This window comes from Lissotriton vulgaris, chromosome 4_1, assembly GCF_964263255.1.
Source record: "Lissotriton vulgaris chromosome 4_1, aLisVul1.2, whole genome shotgun sequence".
In the NCBI taxonomy this organism is placed as follows: domain Eukaryota; kingdom Metazoa; phylum Chordata; class Amphibia; order Caudata; family Salamandridae; genus Lissotriton; species Lissotriton vulgaris.
Genome location: NC_141691.1, coordinates 1,856,212,475 through 1,856,229,070, shown reverse-complemented (window position 1 = coordinate 1,856,229,070; position 16,596 = coordinate 1,856,212,475).

The following is a 16,596-nucleotide window of genomic DNA, read 5'->3' as shown; positions in this document are numbered from 1 at the left end:
AGTTTCTACATATTTGCCAAATCTTAATACCCCAGGTACTAGTTGAGGCAAATTAGAGGCAGATAGGACTGTGTGTTTTTATAACGTAGTTTGCTAGAAAGCAGTCTATTATATTATATTGCCCATTAAATTGACAATGTCATCTTTTGTTGAGATTACACTTTAAGTTGTAGCTTTGTTAACAATACATATTTTATTCCTTGTAACACAAGGATACACAGTCCTAATTATAAGGTAGGGTCTGATACGTGACTTGCACTGGCATTGGATTTAAATGTATGTAATGGAACTCAAATTATAGTTTTAGCAAACAGCGTCAATACAATTTAGAAACAATTTCAAATAGGATAAGGCCCTGAGGCGAAATCTGTATCCCACTCCTATGCTAAATGTGAAATTGGCTGCCCTCGTCCTCTTCTTCCCATATCATATGCAGATTGCATTGTCCTTGTGAAATAGTTTTCATATATAAACCATGCTGGTCTCCATCACTTCTGATCCTGGGGTGTCTAGATAAATAACAAGCATTGGTCAATGCAATAGGTTTCGCTTATGTGGTTAATAATACTTTTTTTTATTGTAAGCTTTAGCTTCGTGCGCAGTTGTGGCTGCAGTGACGATGGGGCAAAAGAAGAAGAAGCTGTTGAGAAGTGAGAGGATAAGGGTGTAGATGACAGATCAGAAACTCAATTTTTGATGGGTTGAACGGAAGGAAGGGCACTTGATCAGGTCATGAATGAAAAAGGAGAAGGGAAATGGTGAGCATGAAAAATGGGTGCAGCAAAGAACCGGATTTTAGTTTCAGGCCGGCTGAGGTGGAGGGATTGAAGCCTCATCAAGACCACTGAATTGAGTAATAGAGTCACTATTTATATACAGCGCATTGTAGCAGTAGAAGTATAAGAAGTGCTTCTATTATTATTAGTTGTTGTAGTAGCATCATGACTCAACCATTATTAAAACTTATCATCATTATCATCATTATAATAAATGGTGCGGTACCGCTAATTATCATTTAAACATTTACTATTGGAAAACCTACATCCAGTGGAACAATTTTTTAGTAAACGATATTTGGACACCATGTTCATGTCACAGGATATTTCTGTGTACAATATCACGGCATGCAATTAAAATAATATTCATAAACATAATAATAATTGCTATTGCAATAATCTGAATCTGTATATTTACAATGATAAATAGAAATTGTGTTGTGTAGTTCAGAAAAACAAAAAAAATTGAAAATTATGAGAGCAGAAGTGTCAGGGTAGACTAAACTAATAGATAAAAAAGAGAAGAAAGGCAGAAGGTGTAGTGGACGTTTACCAGTGAAGAACACTGTAGGAATAATGTCAGGGAGATGTGAGACCCAGGACACAGAACAGCAATGTCCAGGCCATCATCATGAAACCGAAGGTAGGGCAGGCCATCAACGCACATACATAAAACAAATGATTTTAAATAAATGACAACAACCCAAAAATGTTTCCCCAATATGGGCTGGCATTTAAGGGTTCTGTCCTCTTGAGAGGTAGGCGTCCTTGTTCCATCCAGCCCCAGGCTTTTCTTATCCCACACTCTTGCTCAGACGGTGCAGACTAGGTGGAGTCTTGGGGTTTTCTGCTTTTCTAGGCATGCACGTAGAATTCACTGTTGAGATTCCTGCGACCCTGTGCTGCACCTGCGACAGTTTAATGGCATTCTCTTATCCAGGGCTTTAAGTGGGATAAAAAAAAATGGGGGGGGGGTGAATTTCTCTCAAAGGAGTGTGGTCAGTGTAATTATAGGCGTGGCTTAAAAACACATAGGCTAAAAACCTGACTTTGCATAGCATGCCATCAATCTCTTATTTTGCTGCTTCTGTCATTGCATCCAGATATACACAACAACAAATAACATTAGACCTACAAGAAGCCGGTAAATGTGGCTCTGTCAATGGTTGTTAGTTGCATAGGATATATAAGCAACAACTATGGCTTCATTGTATAAATTATTCAAAATACTTATCTTTTGCTGCATAAAATGTGGTGAAACACCTAGAGCTGCCACCTTTGGAGCTCGGGAAGGAGGTTCGGGCGTCGGCTGAAAATCCTGTGATGCATAAAAAGAAAATGTCATTGTGTAATGTAACTAGTGCTCATGTAAAGCACTCCAATACCTGTGAAAGAACTACAAAGAGTCTCTTTCAAGTTACACTAAAAGCAGCGAAGGGTGGTACTGCTGCAGGGTAAAGATTTTTGTGTTCCCCTGAGGGTGAGGGCAACAACAGAGAGGCCTCTAAGGACATGTCTCATCACCAGCTTTTTAGAGCTGCCGGTGCTGATCACTGTCAGGACCCAGCCCACTTAAAGCCATGCTGGAATCGCTCCAGCACAAACCTGACACAACTGGCGCAGCCTTTCAGGCTGCAAAGTGCTCTGGAAAATGTCTCCGCTCATATCACAGCCTTTAAATGGACCATCCCAAACTGGTGGTGCCCAGATCAGCAGCACCCGGGGATATGCATGCGAGGCAGGGTTGGGTAAGCTACTGGCAGGGAGCATGGCCATTCTTTCCTGCAGGTAGCTGCTTATGATGCCCGAGAGGACTAGCATGTACCTCTCACCCACTGGCACAAGGAACACTAAGAGGTAAGGTTACTGCAGCTGGGATGCATGTGTTATGTCATGGGCAAGTGGCTGGACATCCTGAAACGATTCCTCCATGCGCCAGAGCCACAGAAAGCACTGCATGTCAAACATGACTGTGAAAGAACTATAAAGAGTCTCTGACTGCCAACATTGCCAGGCTGCGTGCATTTGATACAGAGAGGCTTTTCACAATAACAAAGAGTGAGAGAGAGAAGGGGTGAGCCCGTGCAGGATTAATTATTAAGCCCACTCTAGTGAATGCAATGAGCCACTGCAGCAATTCACACAACTCCCTTTAGACTATACAGCCCTGGGATGGTGTCAGAGATCTCAAAATGTTTCAGCAAGATAAAGAAAATGGAGCAGCTCACATCTGTAATTTTAGGAGCAATCATCCTACTTAGAAACACTGACGAGTATTGCAGTGAGAAGGAGCAGGACAGAGGATGTTGGGTAATGGCCATATCTCCCGACTTTGGAGCTAGGGAGCAGGGTTTGAGTCTCTTGGTCAGCTTTCTTGAAAATACATGCTATCTCAAATGGTTAAATGAAAGACATCGGGCAAACAAAAAAACACGCAGATGACAAGTACACTTCAAATGCACGCAAGGAGACATTAGGTAAACTTAAACAAAAATGTGGTGCAGGCAATAAAAGAAGTTCCACCCACCAGGCAATAAAAGAAGTTCCACCCACCAAAGCAGATGAAAATAAGAGAAACACACAAGGAACAGCAGGAAACAGCCTGCTAGAACCAATAGAAACAGAGAAAAAGTAAGTAGAAAGCACACAAACCAATGCAAAGTCAGGGCGGGATGTAAGCCCTTTTAAGATTTATAATAAATACATTAGATTTCACAAGCACAGCTCACGTTCAAGATGGACGCATTATTTTTACTGAATTGCAGGAGCTGAGGAATTAGTAGTTGTAATGTGGATACTTCCCCCCCAATGAAACGCTGGAGCCGCAGTTGCGTTCGTGCTTCTTTATTTAACTTTATCCCCCAGGAGCGCCGAGCACGTCCTCTGCTTGTGCCGGCTATCGCGCTTTTCCCTAAGCTGCGCGCGCACCTAACATGGCGGCCGCACGTCACATGGCCTACGTGACGTGCAATCACTAGAACGCTCACTACATATCTCCCTTTTTTCCAATGCGACAAAGAACTTACAGTTCTCCACTCATGTCATAGTCTCTGAATCTCGCTGGCTTGACCACCGCCCTGCCCCTACTGGTCAGTCTTACCGGGGTAGTGGCGGTCACTCCTTCGCTTCTGTTACCACTCCCTAGCGCGGCCCCGCTAGCCTCTCTGACACTCCGGTCCTCTTCAGTCGGCTGCTCCTGGTTGGTTTCACCAGTCTTTGCATTTTGTTGTGCTCCTCTTGTATCATGATCCTCCCCCCAATGTTCTTGTGAGGCATCTCTTCCATCCTTATCTCCTCCGTCTGTTCCTTCATCATTCCAGCATAAAACCTTATTGCATTTGGCCATGGGGTCTTGCGAACACACGTTTCCGTCACTCAGTAAGGCCGCCCGGCCCCTCACTTCCATCACCTGCATAGGCTTGCTGTATTTGCTCTCTCCTTTCCTTTGTAGCGTGGCCAATTTTACTCGCACCCATTCTCCTTTTTCCAATCCTGTGTGCTTCACATTCCTTCGTGTGTCGTAGTGTCTGGTGTACACCGCTTGGGCTTTCTCCAAGTTGGCTCGCACTACTGCTGGTGACCACTCGCTCTTGATTATTTTCTCCTTCCACACCCTGTTGTCTTGGGTGAATGGTTCACGACCCCTCAGTATCTGGAATGGGCTGTAGCCGGTTCCCGTGGGGGTAATCCGGTATGCCCACACCATGCGCCATATCTCTTTTTCCCAGTCTTTGTTGTCCGAGATGGCCGCTTGGATCGATCCCATCACCACTCTGTTAAAACGTTCTACCAGCCCGTTCCCAGCCGGGTGGTATATGGAGGTGTGTTTCGCTATGATGCCGTTCCTTTGCATGAATTGTGACCATTTCTCTGATCGAAATTGGGGGCCATTGTCGCTGAGGATGCATTTAGGGATGCCTTCTCTTACAAACGTGTTGGCCAGGAACTTTACAATAGTCTCTGTATCCATCGCTTCATCTATCCACAACTCCGGCCACTTGGAGTATCGATCTACTATGACGCAGATGTACTTCTGTACTCCGTGTGCGTCCAGGATCGGGCCTAAGATGTCTACGGACAGTTCCTCCCATGGATTCCTTGGAGGGTCGAATTTTCCCAGAGCTGGACGCAGTGGTTTAAGTGACTTGTCTGCGCCTTGACACCTTGGGCACTCCCTAACATGCCTCTCGGCCCTACTGTCCATTCCCGGCCACCAGTAGTTCTGCTTGGCCCTCAGCTTCAACTTGCCGATACCCAGGTGTCCTTCATGCAGCATGTCCAGTAGTTTGGGGATGATGTTGGTTGGCGGTATGACTTTCTCACCTCGAAACATAAATACACCTTGGTCGTCCATCGATAGTTCTTCCCTGACTTCGAAGTATGGGCTGAGTTCCCCCCGGGTCTGCCTCTTGCCGGGCCATCCATTTGTGACGTGAGATTTCACTTCTCCTAGCACCCGGTCTTCCTCGTACGCCTGCTTCCACTCCTGGTGACTGATGGCCATTTCCTGGTCTTCTGTGAGCGCTACCCATTCTTCTGTCCCGGCTTTGTCTTCCTCGCTAGGCTCCATGGCTGCTGCCCTGCTTAGGTAGTCTGCCACTCTGTTCTTGCTCCCTGGAATGTGCTCCACGTCGTATCTAAACTCCAACAGTTTTAGCGACATTTTGGAGATCCTCGGCGTTGCGTCAGCATGACCACTCGACGTCAGTACCTTCAGCAGGGGCTTGTGGTCCGTCCTCAATCGGAACCTTGTGCCCCACAAGAACTGTCTGAACCTAGACGTGGCCCACACTATGGCCAGCATCTCCTTCTCAATCACACTGTACTTCTTTTCAGTGTCGCTCAGTGTGCGGGACGCGAAGCTTAGTGTTTCCAATCTTCCTTGGCCTCGGTCTTGCATGAGAACCGCCCCCAGTCTTTTATCGCTGGCATCGGTGGTCAGCACTGTGCTTCCATGGGGGTCGTACCCTTGCAATGGTATTGCTCCTGCCACTTCCTTCTTAATGACCTCGAACTCTTCTTGAGCTTCCTTTGACCAATGAAATTCGGTGTTTTCTCTCGTGAGTAGCCTCATGTGGTGGGTCTTGGAGGCAAAGTGCTGTACGAACTTCCCGTAGTGCTCTGCCATTCCCAGGAATGATCTAACTTCTTCCTTGTTGGATGGCGGGGGTGCTTCGCAGATCGCCTTCACATTTTCTGCCTTCGGGGTAACTCCTTGCACCCCTATTTCGTGTCCTAGGTATGTCACCTTCTCCATTCCAATCCGGCACTTGGCCCATTCTGCTGTGAGGCCCTTCCTTTCCAGGATCCCTAGTACCTCACCGAGTTTCTTGTCATGGTCGGGTCTGTCTCTTCCCATCACTAGTATGTCGTCCTGGAAGTATTGGACGCCAGGCGTGTCCTTGAACATTTGGTGCATAAGTGTCTGGAACACGGCTGCCGCCGAGGCCAGCCCGAAGGGCATGCGGCGGAATTGATAGCACCCGAATGGAGTGATGAATGAGGTCAATTTACGACTCTCCGGGTGTAGGGCGATCTGGTGATAGGCGGAGGTCAAGTCTATGGTGGAGTACCATCTGATCCCTCTTGTGCTGGCCAACATCTCCTCTATCCTGGGTAAGGGGAATCTCTCTACCACAATGTTCTTGTTCAGTTCGGGCAGGTCGACGCACAGCCGAACCTTGCCGCTGGGCTTCTTAACCACCACCAATGGCGCCAGCCATTCAGCACACGTGATGGGCTCGATGATCCCTTTCTTCTCCAACTCCTGCAGTTCACTCTTCACCTCATCCCTTACCGCCAACGGAATATTTCTCACTTTGTGGGCCACCGGTACTGCACCTTCTTTGAGGATAATTCTGTGTGCAAATTTTTCCAGTTTCCCTACTGTGCCCCCAAAGACCGTTGGAAAATCCTTCATCCATTTGTTGAGGTCTGGCCATGCATCCTGTGCTGTTAGTAGTATTTGTTCCTTACCACCCGGGTCCAACTTGATGCCTAAGTCGCCTTGGTCGAGCCAACCGAGGACTGAGGGGCCTTTCTCTGACACGTAGAGCTTGCAATAGGCGGATCGCCCCCTGAATTCGAAGTTTAGTAGTCTGAATCCGGCCATTGGTATGCGGTCCCCATTGTAAGTGACCGGGCGGATGTCCAGTTTCTCGAGCTCGGGGCCCAGCTGCGGTGCAAACTTCTCCTCCCACACCGCTCTCTGGACGATGGTGTAAGGCGACCCGGTGTCTGCCACCACTTGAATCGTGACGCCTCCTATCGCCATCTCCAGGATCGGCTTCATCGTCCTTTTTCCGTCGACCCCCAGAACCTGGCCTTCCACACTCAGTATCATCTCATCATAGATGCAGAGTATCGTTACAACCTCTTCCTCGGCACCATCTTCCTGTACTTCACCTTCTTGACCGACGTACCTCACGGTATCCTTAGCGGCCTTTTTCCGACATACTTTCTCGTAATGGCCGATTAGTCCGCAAAACATACATTTGGCGCGAAATGCTGGGCACTTCCTGTCGTGCGCCTCGTGCGACCAGCTTCCGCATCTATAACATGTCCTTCTGTTGCTTCCCCCTGGTTTTCCTGGGGGGCCTGAGTTGCCTTGCCATTTGCCTGGACCCTTCTCTGACGCTCTCCTGTTCTGATGGTCTCTGCGGTGCTCCTCGTTATCCACCTTGTTCACCATGACGCTGGGCGCCGTTTATTTCCTAGTCGCCGCTACACACCGGCGCGCAAGTTCGGCCCTTTTGACGATGACTAGCACTTCTTGAAGCGTGGTGTCGCCGCTAGCCCATAACTTGTCCTGCACCGTCGTGCACGTGGTGTGCATCACTACTTGGTCTTTTATAAACTCATTTTCCCAGTTGGCGTACTTGCACAAGGATGCCAGCTTCCTCAGTGCCGCCACGTACTCCTCCACCGTCTCTCCTGGCTGTTGCTTCCTCTGTTGGAAGTTGAATCTGTCCACTGAGACGCATACAGTTGGTCTGAAATATTCGTCCAAGTCTTCCATCGCCTGGGCGTACACGTCATCGTCTGTGGACTCACTCTTTTTCGGAACCAGGCTTTTGTAGATCCTCAGGCCTTCTGGGCCCAGATTCAATAGCAAAATGCGTTTTTTCCTCGGTGGTTTGAACTTTTCTTCGCTTTCGTCCTCTAGGACTTCTATGAAATTGTCTATGTATTCCTTCCAGTCCTCCCACTTCATGAGTGGTTCCCCGGGCCTGGGCAGGAACTGAACCGGCGCCATTGCGAATCCCGCTTGCATGCTCATCTTCTCAGTCTTGGCCACTGGTTGCGCACTTCCTTGACCTCTCGGGCTTCCGGGCGTGTTGTCTTGCCCTTCCCCGTTCACTTGGGGTTGGGGACTAACTGCCTCAGCCCCTTCCCGCTTAGGTGAGGTATCCAGCGCGGTCCCCTTTGGGTCATGGTCGTGGCTCGCTTTTGGCGCGCTTCCTGCTGCTGTTCCAGCCGGTGTACTCACTGTGGGTTGACTTCTCGCTCCTCTGTGCTCTTAATGGCTCTGCCACGCTCCTTGGGGTGGTTGTGTGGGGTAGCGTCGACTTATTCTGGCCCCTTGTCCTTCTGGATAAGTTGCACTGTGGCTCTGTCTGGCTCTTCAGGCACAGCTGAACATTCGGTGCTGTGAGGGGAGTGGGGGGTCTGTCATCCCACCCTCGTCGCCATTGTAATGTGGATACTTCCCCCCCAATGAAACGCTGGAGCCACAGTTGCGTTCGTGCTTCTTTATTTAACTTTATCCCCCAGGAGCGCCGAGCACGTCCTCTGCTTGGGCCGGCTATCGCGCTTTTCCCTAAGCTGCGCGCGCACATAACATGGCGGCCGCACGTCACGTGGCCTACGTGACGTGCAATCACTAGAACGCTCACTACAGTAGTGGATGAAATTTTGCTCAAGGAGACGCGCTATGTCTGAATCCCCAGATGGGAGTCCCCTGCTCATTAAACAACAACAGACTCAAGATGCACCTCATTGATAAGGTCCAAAAAGGCTAAAACTGGTTCGGGTTTTTTTGTGTTTCATGTGGTCCTGGGTTAACTGTGCAATTGGACTCAAACTACACCTCAGTTTTGAGGCAGAAAGGCTAAACTGATCTAGGGTTGTTTGTGTCCCCTTTCAAAAGAGACTTGGCCTGCCTGTTTTAACTGGACATTTCCTATTGTCGCAATAACAAGACTGATTGTATAAGGCTGGTTTCCGTCTGAGGTGTCATGGGGGGCAGAAGAAACAGATTAACTGGAATGCGGGTGGAGTAATTACCAGTGGATAAAATTAGCCCAGGCATTCTTCCATAACTTTCTTGTTTTTTTCAATAAATACAACGCTGTCAGTCAAGCAATTGAGGTGAACTGCAAAAAAGTAAAAAGAATAAAAAAATAATTTTGAGCAATGGAGGCAGTGGAGGACTGGTCACATAAGTCCTGCAATCATGATTTAGACTGACTGTATGTGAATCTATATGGGCATAAGTTTGCTTGTGGTTTCTCATTTTGTGCTAGTGTAACATATGCACAGATATACATTATTGAGCATGGGACATATATACAGATACCATTGTCATGCAACACTCTTGTGGGGACGCGTAACTTTGGTCTGCCCTGCCGTGAGGGAAACGGCTTACCTTTGATTCATTTACCGACTCACCAGCTCCAGGCTGCCAAAATCTTTGCCTTCATTTCGCCGTGAGGGGAACGGCCGACAGAACCTCCCTGCCTACATCTCCCAGAGTGCCTTGCTGTGGACGCCAGTCACTGCGTCAGCAGAGGGCGCTGGAGGCCCTCAAAGGACGCCCGGCCCTCTCGCAGCGTGGGCGTGCCCGGGCGCTGCCCGGGCAAAGCCCAGGCCAAAGGCGGGCCCGTCTTGCGCCAGAAAGAGCCAGGGCAGGGCCATCCCCCTTGAGTCTCCGTTTAAGCCGGCCCGTGCTTTGGTGGCGCAATTGTTGTGTCTCATACAAAGGTACTGTTCCCCTGTTCTTGATATTCATTTTGCAAAAGCTGGTGGGTTCACTCTTCCTTGTGGACAATCAGTGGACTACTAAATAAGTGGTTTCTTCCTTGTATTATATTTGTTTGGTTCTCCACAAGAAGGGGTTGATCCGGATGGGGAAGCGCAAATCATTGGAGGGAGGTAGTTGGGGGGGCCGAGACTGACTTCTTCTAAGACACGAAAGGGCAAAAAGGCAAAGGAAGGTGGCTAGACACGGAGCTGCCAACTGTGTCCTTGATCGTATTGACAATCTGGTAGAAGAATGTGAGGCAATTCTTGGCAGTGATATTAATGCAAAAGTAACTGGTGTTGGATAGAGGTGATGTGGGGACAGTAAATGGGGATAATGTTTTGCCTGTTATTCCTGCTATGTTTCTCACAAAACAAAAGGATACAATTGAATTTGATTCTGGCACAAGAGGGTCTCTAACTGTACCAATTAAGAGTACCATAGAGAATAACACTGACATTTCGACTCTAGTGGACAATTGCCAGCCTTTTGTATCTAACCAATTTGTTCCCTGTGTTAACCGTTTTTCTGTCTTGGCCAATATACATAGTGATAGTCCTACGATAGATATACCCCTCCTAGCTGACACTGATCTAGCCCCCACCGTCAATCCTATTTCTAAACTCTTGCCAAATCAAGTACATGTTCCTTTAGTACAATCTGGCTCTAAGGGCAACAATGTTTTGCAGGATATTTGTGTCTTAACGAGTTTAGTTTCCCTTCTAAGAGATGAAATTGAGTCTATGAAAACCCTAATATTAAACTTATCTGCCATGGTAGGACCCCAGATAAGTGAGAGGATAAGCCCCGCATTGAATCCTAGCACAACTAATGGTAATGCGTTCCCTTTGAAAATCAGCAGTATTAGGCCGAGGTCCCAAGCTGAGGGTAATATAGCCAGGGTTGGGAATACAATACAATCCACCGATACGGAGCAGACTAGGGCAAGTGGATCCACTGCCTCTGGGAAAGGCCAAAATAAATTGCCAAAACCATTGGAGTATCAGCTGACACATCAGTTGAAGACACCAATGAGGGAGCACTCCACACCCGATATTTGGGGGTATTACTGATAAAGTGCACAATAGAGGCAAAATACCAACAAGGAGAGAGGGTGCTGAACTTAGTAGACCCCATAGTTCCAACAAAATCTACATGACAAAAGTCCCCAAGTTAGGCACGGGGGTAAATTTGAGAGCGCTGTCTTCCTGACCAATAAAGCCATTCACTGGCTACGTTATGTTAGAGGTTGACGATCAATAATTAGGGAGGATATTACTAAGGCAACTAGGCTAACCTCGGATGCCGGCCAATATGACTGTATTGAATTAGTTTTAAGATCGGAGTCACTGGGTGACAATTTATTTGCCTTGGAATTTAGAACCAGCCCTCCAGCTCATTCTCGTATCCAGCTGAGGAAATCTCCAGAAGTGTGGCTCAGGGGTTAGAGGCGGCAGACCTGGAGCTTGAGTTTGGCCCGGGACCAGGGTTCAATTCCCCGCCTCGGCGGGTCTTGGGCTCAAAAATTCCACGGACTTGTTAATTCTCGCTCCGGGTGCCTTCTTGACTCACGGTTCACACTCTGCGACTCTGGGCAATAGCTTGCTTAATCTCCACAACGGCCCCTTGCGGTGGGATGCCTGACTTTCACTTTGTGGTTACCCTGCCAGGGTTATCTCACAGGGGAATACCAGGACGGGTTCCCTAAGCAAGCGCTGAGATGCCCCAGGGTAAGTCGTGCGCTATATAAGTCTCATTCATTTCATTTTCATTTCCTTTAAATTTATCCTATGGGCAGAAATCGCAGATTAACACTGGGGGCTCTGGCCTAGAAAATATTGACTGACTCCCAGTTGTTTCTGCTATAACTCTCTCTGGCTCAAGTCCTGGGGTCCTCGCCAGGGGAGGATTTGACATAGAAATGAAAATTATTGACAGTAGCTTAGGGTCCAGTAATAGTTTAGTGGTACAAACTGCTAATGTTAATATGGCTGACCACTCTATCGAAGTAACATCCTGTAAAGGGTCTGATTGCCTCCCTGGTGTTTGCTCAAACATTAGGGAAGACTGTTTGCAACAAGTCAATATATGCCCCTCTACTGTTGTTAGCCAGGATAGGCCTACTAGTCTAACTCAGTCAAGTACTTCCTTTGACAAAGGGACGGATAGGGGGTCTAGGGCAAATCTTATGAATGAGGTAAATATTTCATCACCTGTGGGCGGTGGTCCCAAGGGGGGACACTAATTTCTTGGAATATAGCAGGCTTGGGCGCCAAAGTGTCATCACCGGAATGGTTAGCGCTCATTGGAGGTTTTGATGTTTGAAGAAAATACCCATCAGTATTCGACCTGTGCCACCCTTTTCATCATATGGGTTCCTCCAAACCACGAAGGAAGATAGTCTACGATAGTTGTTTTTTGTAGGTAGACTAAAATGCAACCCAGTGATGTGTAGATAGATAGTTAGGGCGACAGGAGATTACTGTTAAGCAGTGCATGTGAAAAAGGTGTGATAATAAATAAAAAGGTGTTATTAAAATTAGATAGACAGGAGGCAAAGAACTTTAATAAACACCTCACTGCTTCTAAATCAATAAAAAAGTAGTGCGAGTCTAGTAGTTTTAACTAATAGCTACTAGTGAATTCTTAACTGGTCGACATGTTTCTGCAGATTTAATAGACCCAAGTGGTATCTACTGCATTCTTCAGGACCGGCGACGCTACTGCTTATAATACATAACTGTGAAACTCATAATGAAAAGTTATCACCTGGGTATTTTTGAACATCATTCTCCCAGCTGGTTTTTTCAACCGAACAGGACACAAGTGGACAGTTGCAGAGAAATACAAAACATACAATTAATACACTCTAGATATTCAATTCCTCACATTTCTATGATATATCTGGTGTATTCATAATAGGCGACTGATTTATTTATTTCGCCCTCATGCTGTTCATTCCATTTCAGCAGGGTTACCTAATTACGGTAGCTGTACTCTCACTTACCAATTTGTACGGGAGAGGAAGACTCCACCTCACCTGGCTATGGCTCAGGTCGTTGAAGCACCGCTCTGAGGGGAAGGGAAGAAACACATAAAAATGTCAGCAACTGCTGACTTCACAGCTGACACTCCCACTGGCTAGGTCTGTGTCAAAACTCACATCAAATAGGTCATTTACATCAGTGCCTTAAAGTTTTTTTTGTGAAATTAAAAACCATTGGTGCCGGTCTCATTGCCTCATTCTTTTTGATCAAATGGCTATTTCAGTTGATATATTAGTAATCAACCGTTTATTACACGGTACGATTGCGAATTCATCTGTACCTCTAGTGCTGGTTCTCCAATTATGCTGGTTTAATATTACTCGCGTTATACAGAGTAACCTCTAAATTTAAAGATGTCCGATTATAGAGACTAGTGACAATGTACCTTCCGTTTTTATAAAAGTGGGGATCGCCAGAAAAGCGATTCGATTACCGGGACCCGCCTCCGTTTAAGGGGCCTCAAAACGGCAGGCTAAGAGGTAAAGTGACGGTGATATCGTCTCTTACCTGGCCGTCGATACTCCAGGCGTCCCTCCGAGCCATTCGGGGAGGTGACGGGCGACTGGAACATTGGACTATTTACTTCCTGATTCTGTGAGCGCGTGATGACGTCGCGCTCACGTATTATTGTCACGTGATGTTTTACAGATTCATGGGAATTGTAGTAGGAGTTGTAGTAGGAGCCACAACAATCTCGGCTTCCAAATAAAGAATAAAAACGTTCTACATTTCTGCATATCGCGATTATTATCTCGCATCAGACACAATCAGATATGGGCGTTTTTAAGAATAATTATTTATGGGAGCTCACTTCGTCATTGGCAGTGTATAGGTATTTATATCGTTATTTTTCTTGACGTATTTATATTGGACAAGCGTTATCAAAGCGTTTTTACTTTAACAGAGGTTGAAAACGTATTGGGAACTGACCATAGAGCTATACTTTAAGGAAACTTCAAGATGGAGAATACATATTACTCTTAGGGTCCAATCAGAGATACAGGCAACTGTGTACTAAAAATACATGTCTCTAGGGCCAAGTATACTACTGTTTATAGGGACATCCATTGAATGTCATCATTTAGACCTCCCTTATCAGAATTAAGTGTGTATACCCATTTTTGTTCTTTTTTGAACAGAAACTTCTGGACGTCTGTGACATTGCTGGGTATCAAAGGTTGTTCTATTACAGTCCATCTAAAGTCAGTATAGGCATGGCCTACTTCAAGAAAATGGTTGGTCATCTTAGTAGATGGTTTACGGCATCTGATAGTGCTCTTATGTTCGCTAATGCGTGTCTTTATTTTCCTCGTGGTCATGCCCACGTATTTTAGGTCGCAGGGGCAGGTTATCAGATAGATAACATTTTGGCTGTTACAATTAGTAAACCGCCTCTGTTCCCAGGGATGCCTGCTACCTATATTGATGGGATGACTGATCCCAAGAGCAGTAGGCACACTCTGGGATATGCCAGATGTCAAGGGCCACCATCCGTGTGGCAATTGCATGGCGTGTCCTCAGACCACTAAGACCATCACCATCGAGACCTGGTCATCTCAGCCACATTTTTCCCCTGGCTATTAAAAGAAATTTCGTCCCAGCAATAAAAGGGGTTAAGGGGCGTGCAAAGGGTGGGTTAACCATTTGGGTGTGGCAGTAACTCCCTTTAGCTATTAAAGAATTACCCTCAGGGAGTAATGACATTCAAGTTTTAAGATTGGATTTGGGCTCTATGGGGTGCTTGGACATCTATAATGTCTATGTGAGGGGATCTGAGGGGGTAGATCGCAGGTCATAGCGGCCTTGGAATCCCTCATTGAGCTACACTCGCAGGACACCAATGTGATCATTGCGGGTGACCTAAACTCTACCTTCGAGCCCCTGGTAGCTACTGATTGGCATCTTGCAGACAAAAGAAAATAGCCAGTGGGGGGGTACCAAAAGTAGAACTTGAACCTGTTAAAAAGTGGACAGAGGTAGTCATACAGATTAACACAGTCTGTTATGAAAGGGGACTTAGGGCACTTAATGGTAGGACTTCGAAGGATAGGATTGGGGCTGCTACATTTCACAATGGGCGTGGCAAAAGTAGAATTGATTATGTCCTTTGTAGCCTGAAATTCTGGCACACGATTGTTGACATGGTGGTTAACGACCTCATGGAAAGTGACCATAATCCCCTGTGTGTTACCCACGACTGGTGGGAGCGGGACTTACCTCATGCAGATTGGGTTGAGCTTTGTCCCCCAACTATTGTTCCTACCAATGATATGAGGCGTCTTAATTGGCTAAACGTAGCTTCCATCCCAGAGGCTTTGAATAAAATAGCTGAGGAGGTTGATAGTGCTCTACTGGCCATAGAAGATGTTAATGTTAATACTGATTTGAGCTGTGTAACTCCAATTCATGAGAGCCTGTTTAAGTGTGTTAGTGACCATGTTTTAGCGCCTGTCAAAACTAAGAAATTAGCTACCCCAAAATCACTGAGGTGGTATAATGATGATTGTAGGAAAGCTAGAGCCGACTTGGGCAATGCCATTAGGGCTGGCAATCTGGATGCTGTCCACCGTGGCTGACAGATGTATAAAAGAGCTATCCTGAAGGCCAAGAGACTATAGGATGAGCGTCGATGGCAGGAGCTTAAATAGGCAAGCGATAAAAAGAATTCCAGATTATTCAGGAATATTATTAAGTGGAGCTGAGGGGGTAAATCTGAACAGCCTGAAAATTATGTCTCTCAAGAAGGGTGGATTGATTATTTCAGACCACAGTATGCGTGTAACCCTGTAGGAAATCAAGTGGAAGATTTAGGTTTTGTTCTTTTTAAAGATGATGCTTTTTATAGTAATGATGTTTTAATTGCCCTTAATGCTGTGGCAGGAGGTGGAGCTCCATGGCCCGATGGTGTCCCCGCCGATGTCTTTCTGTAGACAAGGCTTGTTGGGGTAGATACATACTACTGTTGGCAAACGCTACAGCACAAGCTGCCCCGGTCCCGGCCTCCTGGAAAGGGGCGGTGATAATTCCTGTGTAGAAAAAAGGTGATAAGACACAACCTGGAAATTACAGACCTATTAGTCTGATAGATACAATTCAAAAAATAATTGGGAGGATGACCCTGAATAAGATTTTGGACTGGATCGAAGAGAACAATGTACTGTCCCCCTTTCAAGTGGGTTTTCGTACATACAACAGTACTATCGATCAAGACTTTCGTTTTACTCTCCTCCATTGGAAGACTGTGATCCTGGGCAAAGGCAGTCTCTATGCTGCCTTTGTCGACCTGCGTGCAGCCTTTGACCTTGTTCCCCGCTCACAGTTATGGATGATATTAAAGCAATTAGGTCTCTCTGCGGAAATTTTAACTATGGTGATGCGGCTGCACAAGGCCAATTATGCAAAAATCCAATGGGGAGGCCATGGCAGGGTCACCGCCCAATTTACGGTTGAGCGTGGTGTGAGGCAAGGCTGCGCCATGGCCCCAACTCTGTTCTCTTTGTACAATAATGGTATAGTTGATTGTTTGTCACCAGTAAACAGACATGCCCCTTCGTTAGCTGGTGTTAAGGTTCCGATTTTAATGTTCGCAGATGACACGCTAATTATTTCCAAAACCCCAAATGGCCTCCAGTGCGCCTTAGTAATTTTTGAAGAGTTTTGTTCCGCGTTGGGCCTAGAAGTTAACGTGGCCAAAACTAAAATGATGACTTTTAATCCGCATCCTACTTTTAAGGGGAAAGTTTTTATGAAC